Consider the following 15122-nt stretch of genomic DNA (forward strand, 5'->3'; position numbering starts at 1 on the left):
ATCTAATAACATAAATAGGAAGTAAGGTTCTTAGTACCTTTTTGATCATGTTCTCATCAATGATATCTCCTTTATCTCCTCTGATAAAATTCATAACTTCTTTGAATCATCCAACATGTATTGAAAAATGTTCTCACCTTCTACCATCTTCATGTCATCAAATGTTCCTCTCAAATTTTTTGATTTGTCTCCTACTACATTCTTATCTCCTCCATGGATGTTTTCCAACTTTCTCCACATCTTCTTTGCAGTGTTGCAATATTTTATGTCATCAAAATTTGAGTAACTTAGGGAAGATGCAATCTACAAAATTTCATAATTGTGTTCTTATTTATCCTTTATCTACTGGGCTATAATAAGTGCAAGCACACTTACGTATTTATTTTTCCAAGTAGAATACTACTAAATCTCCAATTCTAGCAATGTGTAGCTTCATCAAAATTTTCCATGCAGGGAAATTCTCCTTGTCCAACTTGGGTACCTCCTTTATGTACATCTCAATGTTTAACTTCAATTACCTTTAAACTTGTCTCTACAAGCACTAGAGATCTGATATCAATTTTTTGAATGATTTAGAATAACTAAGTAGGAAGTGAATTAGTTATACTCAGGTCTAAATATACCAATTGAACTTTTGATCTCTTCAAGAAACTTATATCTAATCATTAAGTAGTGTGGTCTCTATATAGAAATTTAAAATTCAATAATGTGCAACTTACTTTCCCAATAATAACCAACTTGTAAAATGATATGCATTAAATAGTAAAACATTTTAGAACAACATTCACACAATTATAATACCAAAATTTAATGTGGAAACCCAAATTGGGGAAATCGCCACTAGCATGCTACTAATTTTTTTCACTCTTATGAAGCTGGCTCCGTTAGGAGCTAACCCTATTAAATTTTATAATGCACACTGTTAGGTCTGACCTTATTAAAGGATTTAATCACCCCATTAGGAGTGACATTGTTAGATAACTTTAGAACATTCCATCAAAATGTTACCTTGGTTAAAGGATTTACAAATGACTATTAGGTCAACCTTGGTTAAATTATCTCAATTGATAAAATGGTTAGAAAGTAACAATAGGTTGATCTAATAAATACAAATCACTTTTAAAATAATACACATCACAATGTAGCTCATTTTCTAACTCATTGATTAGACTCCATTCATGTGTCCATCATTGTCTTTGATTTTCTTAGAAAAACCTTCAAGAAATCACTCTTTTCCACTTGGTATCGTCCTATCATTTTGTTTCTTCCTTCTCCTTGTAGAAACTTCTTAGAAATTCTCTTTGAATCCATTTTGAGAAACACTGAAACACAATTTCTTAAACCTTAAGTGGTTCATCTCATCAATCCTTATCTTCAACATGCTTTACATATTTCAAGAATTCAAATTGTGTTAGCTTGCAATCTTAATTCCTTCACAAAATGACAAATACTAACACTCAGTCAATACTGTGTTCCTCAACCTTAGTCACCAGTAACTATATTTTTTGGTTTACACTAACTTCATTCGGTCTAACTTTTGTGATACTTTGTCATTATTGATTCTTAGTCGACACTATATTTTCTCAGCTTCTACTATTCACTTAGTCAACACTAGCCCAACTCAACTTCAACTATAAGTTCCCTAATATTCTTCTTTGAAGCTTGGTTTAGCCTATGTTTTTGGTCCTTCATTGATAATCTCTTCTAGGCTTCGACTCAACTATCTTCTCCACTTAGATTTGTGATTAAACAATACATTATCTTGTCAAAGTCCAACTGATCAAGTGCTCATTGTAATTCCATATAAGTCAACCTTTCTACTAGGTCCTCTTGTTATATCTTCTTTTCAAACCCTCTTCATAAATCATTTTGATATGAAACTCTACTTAGGCACCAACTATCTCACTAGTAAGGTTTGACATCAATGAGAACATAATAATAGAAAAAACCACAAATAGTATGGAATAAATTGTACCGATATATGTGAACTTGGATCCAAAAATGCAACTTACTCATTCCAAATAATACTACAAAAAATATATATGGAAAATACAAAGAAACATCATGTTGATAAAGACCTATACGAAAAAGTAAATAAAGTAAAACTACCATGTCTCGATGGGTCATGAGAGGAAAACTGTTCAATCATGGGTGCAAACATTAGGCACATATCTATCATATAGTCCTACAATGGAAGTGGGAGCTATAAAGTTTTCCATACTTAATTTAAGGGGGTCAACCCAAAAATGATGGTACTACGGCAAAAATTCCTTATGGCTCAAGAAATTTACTACCTATAGTGAATTCACTCAAAAGTTGGTGAGTAGGTTTGATAGAAAAGATCCAGAGTGGTACTTCAAAGAGCTAACTCACCTCAAACAATTATGAAAAATAGAAGAATTTTCTAATCAGTTTCAAGACCTATCTATAATGGTTCCAAATTTATCCTAGAGCCAACTCATTCATCTATTTATGGAATGACATAAAAGTTCCATTAAAATCTATGTAAAACCTCTTGAACCCCAAAACTTGGAAGAAGTCATCAAAAAGGAAAAAAGATTGTGTCCAACACACCCAAGGAAAGATCCAAAAGCTTTATATACAAGTCATCCCCTGAGATAATTGATGTCAAAAGAGAATAGATTTGATTGAGAAAAAATATATGTTTTAAATGTAAGAAGCCTTAGAATCATGGACATTAATGTAAAAGAGGGAAAATGAATAAGATAGAAGAATTAAAGGCAAAAGAAAACCCTAGGAAAAAGGTAAGATTCGATGAATGAGAAGGAAGAGTCTTTAAATTGCTTGAGGACAAGCAAATTTAAGATGAAGGGAGTAACATAACCCTTGATAAATATAAGAATTAGTTAATTTAAATATATTCAAATAATAAAATTTCATCATAGAGAATAATAATAATAGCCCATTATAATTAATTTAAATAAATAATCTATTTATAATTAATATAATAATTAGTTAAAATAAAAATTATATATTCATTATGGATAACTAGTCTATTAATAATCAATTTACTATTAAAAAGAGATGAAATATACCACCACAAATATTACCAATCAATAATAATAATAATAACATTAAGCAATATGCACTTAAATGATACATTCTATCAGTTTTAACTAAGGATGGATTGAGTGACAAGGGGCACACCCTATGAACCAACACGAAAGAGTACATATATTAGATGGAAGGGAGTTCATACAATATTCAATTGTTGAGGATCATTGGTTAAACTATGTTGATGATTATGAGGTTAGAATCAACAATTAATATAGGATGGAGTTAGCACTAGCAAAATAGACTTTAAACTTGTAGATACTCCTCAAGGTCTGGCAAAGGACACCCTAATTATTCTTGATCCCATTTATAATAGGGATAAGAATTTTGAGTGCCCAATAATGAATGCCAAGGCAGACAAGGAAGAAAGTGATGATATCATGTATAAGGCCCAATATGTTATTGACATAACTAGAGTCTAGTTAAGAAAACCTTTCCCATTGGACCCTCTACCCAATCCACCTAGATTGGAGGTACCCATTAGGCCAAAGAAAGGAAAGGGGACCAAGGTCATTGTTCCTACATGTAAGGAAAAGTATTTGGTTAGACTAGAGATAGTTCACATGCACAAAAGGGATGTGGCCTATTCCATGAGGGAAGAAAAGGAAAGGGGTAAGAAGAAGCAAAAAGTAGTTACAGTGCAAGAAGAGGCACAACCTCAAGAAGTTTAGACAAAATTCACTCACTTAGTCCTAAAGAAGACAAGGACTAAAATATTAGTTATTGGAGGAAAAAGGAGGTTTAAGAAAATAAAAATTGCACCTTCTATCCTAATGACTATAATAGAGGAAGTGGAAGAAGAAGAGGTAGATAATATCCCCTTGGAAAGGACATAGTCAACATGGATGACAGAGGAGGAAAGGGGGAGATGTACTATAGAGATATCTTTGGGTACTGAAGACCAATGAATCCATATTGGTGATATTATAAATCAAGAATAGGAGGAATGGATGAAGTTGACAATGGGGAGTGGATTAGATTTGTTTGATCTATCTAACTTTGATTTCATACCTATTGGGACACAACTGGAGGAAGTAGAGATCCGGGACATGCCACACTAGGAGCCTTTACATAATGACTAGAATGATATACATCCTCTCCCATAAGGCCTAGTAGAAATACCTCATCTACCTCATAAGGAACTAGGAATATCTCCTTTGCAACCACCTGAATAGGATAATGTATAGGTAATCCCTCTAGTGTTGGGATAATAGAGCCAAGGCAATGCAAAGAAGGGGACACAAATGGATCACATAGATGAGGCTCTATAACTAGATATGATAGGAAAAATGGAAGAATAAGCCCCTCCAAAATTACAACCATCCTCCTTTATTCCTATGACTATAGTGGTGACACCCAATATGGAATAGATAGGAGCAAGGAAAACTTTGAGGAGTATGGATAGGGGAAAGGGCCTAACATTTACCATTGTCTCATTTGATAACCAAGATATATTCTGTATAGGTATAACTCCAACATGGTTGACATGAGTAGTTAAGACCTGTCAAAGAATATATATACAAACAAAGGCAAAAGGAATGTTAGTACTGACATAGGTCATGTGGACAATGACATATTCTATAGAAGAGCCTCATAGGATGGCCTTAATTTCAAGGAACATACATGATGAAATAGTAACAAATATTTACATCCTTCTATTCCATGCTAATCCTGAGGCTATTACACCTCAATATTTTGAAATGTAAGAGGTTATATTGGGAAAACCTACCAAAGACACACCAAACATTTAACAACTTTGCGATTGAAATAGGTGTTTCAATAATGGAACAAGTTGAAAAGATTCAAGTTTTAAGGAGGAAAAATTAAGTTTTGAAAGGCTATGTGAGGGAAGTGGCAGGTTCCATTGACCCCGATCACCTCGAGACTGCATTAGCGACTACCCTTGAGAAATAAGCTCTAACACAAGAACCTATTGATTAATTTTTGGATGTGTGCAAAACATGGCATTATAATATTAAAGAAAAAGGGGTTGAGATCATAGAGTCTAACATGCATATATTGCATGTTATATAGAAAAATGGAAATAGATTGGCAATAATGCTCAACAAGGATTTTTGAATAAATAGAAGAAGTCTCCATGTGGAAAAATGACCTAGAGGTCCTAAAAACCATAAAGGGTCAACAATATTGGATGTTACTCAATGTATATTCAAGGGAAGAGATTGATAAGATAGATGAATGGATCAAGAACACTCAACCTAGGAATAAATTCCTACTAGTCCTATATGAGCATATTAAAGAACAAAGGCTAGAGATCAAGCTCAAATTTTGGAGGTTGATAAATTTTATAGTGCAACTTGTTTGGAGAAATTCCAAGATGACTCCAGGACTTAACTTTGTTTGACAAAAGAAATGGTAAAATAATTATAGACATCTTCAAGATAACATCCTTGAAGGATGATATACAAAGGATATTGAAGGCGAAAGTAATACTAAAAAAATTGGACTCCAAAATGGAGGATTTTGTCAAAGTAATGCAAGAGTTCCTAGATTTTCATAGGCAGGTGAGAAGAAAGTATTGATCTCTCAACCTATTGGATCTTTAAGAGATTTCCTCTTTTATCAAGAAATTCAAAGTGACACATCCAAACATTATTTTGGTAGAAGGGCCAAAAGACCTAGATGCTGATAATTGAAATTTTAGGGGTTAAGAAAATCTTGCCATTTTTGACACCTGATGGTGCACAAGTGCACAGGTACATAAGTTCACAATTTTACAAGGTGCACATGTCTGTCAATAGTTTTGGATCAGTAGTAGTAGTGCTAATAGTTAATTTCTAGTTCTAATTTTTTATCATTACATTCACTAAAACACATTTTGGTGACAATTCAACTGATACATACATGTAGTGAAGCCCAAGTTTGCATCTAAAGCTACTAGTTAACTACTAGTTCTAATTTTTTAGCAATTCATGCACTAAAAACACATTTTGGTGGCAATTCAACTGATATAGACATGAGGTGAAGCTCAAGTTTGCATCTAAAGATGTGTGACAGACTCCCAAATCATCCCAAGTATTCTCTCTTCTCATATTCTTCTTATTTATGAGTTTTTGAGTAATGTAAGGGTTAACGTAACATATAATTAATAAAATAAAGGGTGCATACCTACCTAGCACCTAGTTAGGAGTTTGTTTGCACATAATTTTCTTAAATTAGTGATTTTAGATTGGTTTTTGCAAAGAAAATGCCCAATATCCTAAAATTGTATGAATGATGAAGTTTCTTATAGATTCAAAGATGTAACATGTATTCGAGGGTATCATTTTGATTCAATAAATTATGTTACTGGTGCTCTCATTCTGTGTAAAGTCTTTCTTGTTGGAATGTGTGTTTCCTCTATGAATTTATGTTCATGAATAACAATGGTGCCAATGGTTTTATTGTGTTTTAATTCTTGTACAATATTTTAGTATTGGTGTTTGTCATTTTTAAACAAATTTCTCTATTGTGATGGGAGAAAGGATCACCATCATGTTCTTGCATAATGATTTATCTCATGTGTGTGCACTTTTTATGGATACAAAAATTGATGAATTGTGAAATACTTTTTAGTTTCCATTAGTTCCCTTTGACAATTACATCAGTGGAGTTAAGGATGTGTTGCTCTTGATTTCATTAGTTTTATTCTCAATCTCTTTCAAAAATTCAATTTGTAGATGCTTTGTTGCTATGACTTATGTCCATTAGGAATTTCATTTTTAGCAATTTTCTTTAATTTATAGTTACCCTAACCCTGCTATTTTCTTTTGAACACATAATTAAAATAAGAATTCATATAGTTGCATGGGTAAAATTTTCATTCATCAATAGTATCTAAAAATACAAAAATACAGTAGTTTGTGGTCACTTTTCTTTAGAGTTATAGGATTTACATATAGTAGCAAAGACTTCCTTATGAATAGTCACATTTAACTTCAATTGAAATACCTAGTAGGTTGGAAAAAAAACCATCTGTAACCTTGGGGTTGGTTAATTTGATAAGATTTTCAAGCGAGAAATTTGTAAAGATTTGTGTTGTTTTTGGCTTTTAGAATGACCACTCAACAACATCCATAGTAGAGTGAAAATTAGATGAGAAAATTTGAAATATCCCTCGAAGATTCGATAGCATTCGGTAAATACACTCTTTATTAGTTTTTTTCTTTCCACAACAGTGTATAAAAGACCTTTGTTATTTTAATTTTATTAGAAAGTCCTCAAAAGATGGAAATTAATTAGGTACAATTGAGGTAATGTCTACCTAATTCTAAAGCTCTCTGAACTCATTGATAGTGCAAAAGAAATCTTGGAACTTGGCTGACATCTCTTGAGGAGTGTTATCCATCAAGATGAAATAGTAAGTTGTCTAAAACATGCAAGGAAATTAGATCCATGGTCTCATTCATCTTATTTTTGTGTTGCATAACTTCAAATAGCCTCTTCAAAACTGATTTCACTACATCTAAACAAGTCCAAAACCCTTTTGAATGAAGAAGTTGTCATTGGAATACTTTAGAATAACTTAGAGAGGGGGTGAATTAGTTATCCAAGGTCTAGATGTATAAATAAAACTTTTCATAGCTTAGTGAACCCATAAGAGATTTATCATCATGCATGCATCCATAAGATTATACAATCACTGAAAACTTGTAGGTTACTATCATATCAACTTGCAAAAATATAAACATGAAACATAACAGATTCATCAACACAATTGACACAATGATTTACATGGAAACCCAATTTGGGGAAAACCACTAGTAACATGCTACTCTTTTTCACTCTTCTAAAGCGATGCCCTGTGAAAGGCCAACTCTGTTAAAGGTTACAATACACACTGTTAAATGTGACCCTATTAAAATATTTCAATCACCTTGTTAGGAATGAGCCTCTTAGAGGACTTTAGACTAGTTACTTGGAATGTCACTTGGTTAAAGGATTTACAAATGACTATTAGGTCAACCTTAATCCAAAGGATTTTACCCTAGATTGATACAATTATTAGAGAGTAACAGTAAGGCTTGATTTGATAACAACTTACAACTCCATTTGTAGATTATAGATCTCTATTTTAGTCCTCCATTCTGCTTGGCCTTCACACATTTAATCTCTAATAGCTTGTTCATGCCTCAAGCATTCATACCCTTAAGCCTTCTTTCTTAGCAAGCGAATGTAGACTCTTCTCTTAGGTTACTTGATGAAGCAAAACCCTTGACTCCTTGTCTCCCTTAAGTTCTTGCACATGACAACCTTTGCTTCTGACCAACCATTCCTATAAATAGGAAATTAAGATCTTTTTCGGCTCATTCTCCATCATCTAATTTAGGGTTAGGATAGATTAGGTAGGATACAATGAATCTACCCCTCATTCCATATATCTTCTAGAAACTTCTCCTTGAATCCTCTTTGAATTTGCCAAAAATTAGTTTACCTTGAATTCTATGCTACCAGCTCATCAATCTTATCTTCCACTTGGTTCACATAATCTAAGAAAACAAACTTGTTGGCTTAGATTCATTGAATTCACAATCTTTCAAATAATCCATCCACTTGGCATTATCTGGCTTCTAATGCTTGACACATACTGCATTGCTCAACATCCTCTATGAAATTACTCAACATGAACTAAAGTTTATTGGTGCTCAGCATCAACTAAAACTTTACTCAACATCTACTGTTCTACTTGACATACATTAGAATGAACTCTTGGCTCCAACTGATTTTCTACTTAGCTTGCATTGACTTTGCTCAGAACCTACTATCCACTTGGTCAAGCTTTGTAGAAAAGCTTTGTGTAATTTGTTCTTCTAAACTTTCTTAGTGTAACCAACCTTTGTAACCTTAAGTAGATTATAAATACATCATGTTATCATTGTCTTAACTAATCCTTATACTTCTTTACAAAATCATTACTCAACCTTTCCTCTAGGTGCTATTGTTACATCATTTGATCAAATCCTCTTCATCAATCAACTAAGTGATAGTACTTAAATCATATAAGTAGTTTTCTTATTAAAAAATAGTAGGTTTGACATCAATGACAAAATAATGATTGAAATATACAATCTCCCTCTTTAACAATCTCCTTCTTCAACAATCTCTTTTCAATCTATTATCAACAATCTCTCTCTTTGGCATTGGTGGAAAACCAAATTGATCAACCAAATTGACTAGGTTAAAATAGTAATGCCAACAAAATACCAAAAAGAAAATAATTCCTTTTATTGAAATCTCTCCCTCTATTAGTAACTTCCATCTTCTAAATAGGTTGTAAAAGTCTTTTGAGTCCTCCTTATAACTCCCTCTAAATTTCTTCTTATATCTCCCTCTAAATAGGTAGATGTTAGGATTTCTCCCTCTTTCATGCATTTTATTATCCCCTCATCATACTTGTATTTTCCTTAGATTAGCAATTATCTCCCTTTATCTTCCTCTACTATTATCTCCCTCTTTGACAACAATGCCAAAGACTTGTCATCTTAACATGCAGATATAAGCTTTTTTAGCTTCTTCAATTTCTTCCTTTGTCACCTTGCTTGTCACTATTTTGAAGTTTTAGCTCTTTGATTAGATTAGGCAGCTCCTAAAGTAAGATCCTTTGCATCAATTTTTAATACATGAAAATCAACTTGTTTGATGCAAGGCACTCCTTTTGTTCCTTAAATAGCCTTTTATAGAGGTATCACCCCTAATTTACCTCTTAGATACTCATGAGCATCCTTAGACAATGTTTTTATGAAGATATCAACAATTTGCTCTTTTGTGTTAACATATTCCATCTTCACCTCTTTATCTTGAACTAATTCTCTCAAGTAATGATACTTGATTGCAATGTGCTTAGTCTTTGTGTGCATCAAAAGATTCTTTAATATATTGATAGCACTTGTATTATCACAATAAAGTGTCAATGGTTTTGTGATCTCTTCCTTCATACCTTTGATTAACTATTTAATCCATACAATGTTTGTACAATCTAAAACAACAACAACATATTCAACTTCAATAGTAGATTATGAGGTGCAATTTTTTTTCTTGCTAGTCCATGTGATCAACCTCTCACCTAAGGAAAATGCTCCTCCACTGGTTCTCTTTCTATTATCAATATTTCTAGCCCAATCAACATTATTATAGGCTCTTAACTCAAATTTCTCTTTTTTCTTATAGTATAAACCAAACTCTTTTGTTCCTTTTAGATATCTCATTATTCTTTTTATAGCCATGAAATGATTCTCCATAGGATTAGTAGAGAATCTTTCAACTATCCCTACAGATAATGCAATGTTAGGTCTTCTATGTACTACACATTGAAAATTTTCAATCATAGACCTATACAATGTTTGATTCACCTCAACAAAATCATCATTCTTTTATAATTTGTGTCCTGTCACCATAGGTGTACTTACTAGTTTGGAATCCTCCAATCCAAACATTTTTAGTATTTCTTTGACATACTTTGACTAAGTGATGTATATACCATATATCATCTAATATACTTGCAAACCCACAAAGAACTTGATCTTTCCAAACATAGACATCTCAAATTCTTGCTTCATTTCATTTGCAAAAGTCTTACATAAAGTATCTTGACCTCCAAATTTGATATCATCAACAAAAATTTCAGATAAAAAAATACCTTTTCCTTTCTTTGTCTTCATGTATAGATTGCTATTATTATTAGTCCTTTCAAATCCAATCTTCATAAGATAATTATGAAGTCTCTCATACCATGTTCTTGGTGCTTGTTTCAAACCATATAGAGTCTTGTGTAGTCTACAATATACCATGTTGTTGTTGTTAATATCAAAAAATCTTTCTGGTTGTTCTATGTAAACTTCATCCTCTAATATGTCATTCAAAAATGCAGATTTAACATCCATTTGATAAACTTTGAAACCTTTATATGCATAATAAGCAAGTAAATTTCTTACTCCTTCCAATCTAGCAACAGGGGCAAATGTCTCTCCATAGTTAATTCCTTCTTCTTGTGCATATCCTTTGCAAACTAATCTTGCCTTGTTTCTTGTGACTTCCCCATTTTCATCTAGCTTATTTCTAAATACCCACTTGGTGCCAATCACATTTTTGTCTTCTAGTCTAGGAACTAGAGTCAATGTTTTATTTTTCTCAATTTGTTCAATCTCTTCTTCAATGGATTTACTCCAGTATACATCTTCTAAGGCATCTCTTATTAATTTGGGTTCCTTCATACTAAAAAAAAAAAGTGTCATTTCTCAATCTATTTCTTGTCATTGTTCTAGTATCTTTATCTCTAATAATCTATGTAGTAGGATGATGTCTTTTGCCATATTTGGACAATCTTGGTTTAGCTCTAGTTTCTTCAATTTTTCTTTTAGTTTCAAAATCACTGTGTGCATCTCTACTAGGTAACTCAACATCTCTTTCATGTACACTAATCTCAAATTTAGAATGTGTATCAACTTCATTCTATAACTTGACATCTAAATTTAGCTCAATTCCTAAATGCAACTCAATATTCATAGTATGTGACTTGACAATCATTGGAACTTGTTGTTGGTTTGTAGTTTGATTTGCAACATCTACTTTAGTAGGCATACCTTTATAAAAGTATACAAATGATTTTTATTCTTCTAGTTCTTTCATAACTTCAGCCTCATATACTTCTATATATTCATCAAAATTCACATTTGCACTTTCCACAACTTTGTTAATGTTAGTATTTAAACACTTGTAAGCTTTACTTCTAATGGAGTATCCTAGGAATATACCTTATTCACATTTTGCATCTACTTTACCATTCCTAAAGTCTTTAAGAGTGTAACATTTCCTTCCAAATACCTTAAAATATTTCACATTAGGTGAGTATCCATACCATAGTTCAAAAGGTGTTGAATGAGTACCTTTCTTGACTTGTACATGGTTCAAGGTATAGACAATTGTATTTACAACTTCTATCTAATACTTTAAAGCAACATTTTTCTCCATCATGAGTGTTCTAACACAATCCATTATAGACTTGTTCCTCCTTTTAGCTATTCCATTTCATGGAGGGGTTCTAGGGTTAGATGTCTATCTTTTGATTTCTTTTTCATTATAGAACATCTCAAATTCATTTGATGTGAATTCTCCTCCTTTGTCAGATCTCAAACACTTTAGACTTTTACCTATTTCCTTCTCAACTCTTTCCAAGTACCACTTAAACATTTGAAAAGCATCAGATTTCTATTTTACGAACATAATTGTCATCATTCTAGAATATTCATCAAAAAACAACATTATGTGCTTATCTACTTTGTAGCTTTGCACATCAATTGGTCCACACAAGTTAGTATGAACAATCTCTAATACTCCTTTAGAGGTATGAGTTTTACTCTTAAAACTTGACTTTATCATTTTGCCTAATGACATTGTTTGCACATTATATTATCAGGCTTTTTCAACTTAAGAAAACCTCTAACCTTTCTCATGTTATTAATACTATCTGAGTTATCAAAATTAACATGAAATAATCTTTTGTACCATAGCCATACATCATCAAATTTTACAAGTAGACAAGTAGCATCCTCTATATCAAGATAGAATAGAATACTCCTAGTTTGATCACCCTTTCCAATTAGTTTCCCATTTGTGTCATACATCTCAACAATCTTGTTTTCAAACTCAACCTTACATCTTGAATTATTCAGTTGTGACACACTCAAGAGATTATAGTTAAGTCATTCAACATAGTAAGCATTGTCACATAAAATCTTATCTATGAGTTTGATAGAACCTTTTCCTTTTATCAAAAATGGTACATCATTACCAAATCATACACAATTTCCATCACAATAATTTAGTGTAATGAAATTACTTTTGTCTCTAGTCATGTGATGTGAACACCTACTATCAATGATCCATCTATCATTCTTGTTCACACAAGTCACTAGTACAGTTGCCTCATCTTCATCAGATTCGTCCTTCATTGCAACATATACAACTTCATCATCATGTTCATCTTATTCATATTTTGTTTCATCTTTAGCAATGTAGCATGAGTTTTGGCCTTTGTCTTTGTAGTCCTTGCTATCTTCATCTCTTCTACTCTTGTATTTGTCACCACCTCTGTAGTTTTTATTCTCTAGACATCTAGTGGCAATATAACCAACCTCATTGCAATTGAAACAAATGATAGGTAATTTACCTTTGAACTTTCTTTTACCTTTGTGGAATCTTCTTGCCAGTAGTGCTTCAAGCTATTCTACATCCTCCTCATTTGTATCACTATCACTAGACACATACTTTATGTTTTTCTTCTTCTTCTTCTCACCAAGTTCCTGTAATGACACCTTAGCTTTGAAAGTGGATTCAATATTTTTAGGTTTGTAATTATAAAAGTTAGATAGCTCAAAAGTAGTGAGTCTACTTACTAGACCTTCAAGTGATAGATTATTCCTTGGTATACATCTTAGTTCTTGAATTACAAAAACTCTAATAGCATATATAGGTAATAGTGTCCTTAAAAATTTGCTTAGTATAGTTTCATCATCTATATTACTAGTAGCTCTTGTTATTGCATTAACAACTTCTTTTATCCTTGCAACATATTGAGCAATATTTTCACCTTCTTCCATTCTCATATCATCAAACTTGCCTCTGAGACTTTCAATTTTGGCTCTTAGAACATTTGCATCTCCTCCATAGATAGTGATTAGGGCATCCCACATTTTCTTTACACGATCAAGACTTTGATATCATCAAATTTGGCATAAATTAGGGTAGAGACGATCTCCAACATTGCATGGTTGTGTTCTTTCTTCTTTTTCATATCCTTAGCAGTTGGGGTTCCAATAGGTTTAACATGCTCTATGGTAATGGTAGATTGTGCACAATCTCCAAGTCTTCCAAGGTGTAGCTTTATCAAACTTTTCCATGCATGAAAGTTATCTCTATTAAGGTTGGGTACTTCTCTTTTTGACATCTTGATCTTTGTGCTTCTAGTACCTTTAAACTAGTCCTCTTAAGCAAATGGCACTGATACCAATTGTTAGAATAATTTAGAATAACTAAGGGGCGGGGGGGGGGGGGGTGAATCAGTTATCCAAGGTCCAAATGTATAAATAAAACTTTTCACAACTTTGTGAACCTATAAAATATTTATCATCATGCATGCATCCATAAGATTATGCAATCACTTAAAACCTATAGGTTACTGTCAAATCAACTTGGAAAAATGTAAAGATGAAACATAATGTATTCATCAACACACTTGACACAATGATTTATGTGGAAACCCAATTTGAGAAAAAATACTAGTAACATGTTATTCTTTTTCACTCTTTTGAAGTGATGCCCTATGAAAGGCCAACCTTGTTAATGGTTATAATACACATTGTTAAATGTGACCTTATTAAAGGATTTCAATCACCCTATTAGGAGTGAGCCTTGCTAAAGGACTTTAGACCATTTTCTTAGAATGTCACCCAGTTAAAGGATTTACAAATGACTGTTAGGTCAACCTTAATCCAAAGGATTTTACCCTAGATTGATATAATTATTAGAGAGTAATAGTAAGGCTTGATCTAATAACAACTTACAACTCCATTTGCAGGTTACAAATCTCTATTTAAGTCCTCCATTCTACTTGACCTTCACACATTTTAGCTATGATAGCTTGTTCACCCTTCAAGTATTCGTACCCTTAAACCTTCTTGTTTAACAAGCCAATGCAGACTCTTCTCTTAGGTCATTTGATGAAGAAAAACCTTTGACCCTTTGTCTCCCTTAGGTTCTCACACATGATAACCATTTCTTTTGACCAACTATTCCTATAAAAAGGAAATTAAGATCTTTCACCACTCATTCTCCATCGTCCAATTTAGGGTTAGGATAGATTATGTAGGATACAATGAATCTACTCCTCATTCCATTTATCTTCTAGAAACTTCTCCTTGAATCCTCTTTGAATTCACTTAAAAGTGGTTTACCTTGAATTCTATGCTACTAGCTCATCAATCTTATCTTCCACCTAGTTCACACAATCCAAGGAAACAAACTTGTTAGCTCAGATTCGTTGGATTCACAAT

Source organism: Cupressus sempervirens, chromosome 3, assembly GCF_028749045.1.
Source record: "Cupressus sempervirens isolate cs-2001-9-10 chromosome 3, ASM2874904v1, whole genome shotgun sequence".
In the NCBI taxonomy this organism is placed as follows: Eukaryota; Viridiplantae; Streptophyta; class Pinopsida; order Cupressales; family Cupressaceae; genus Cupressus; species Cupressus sempervirens.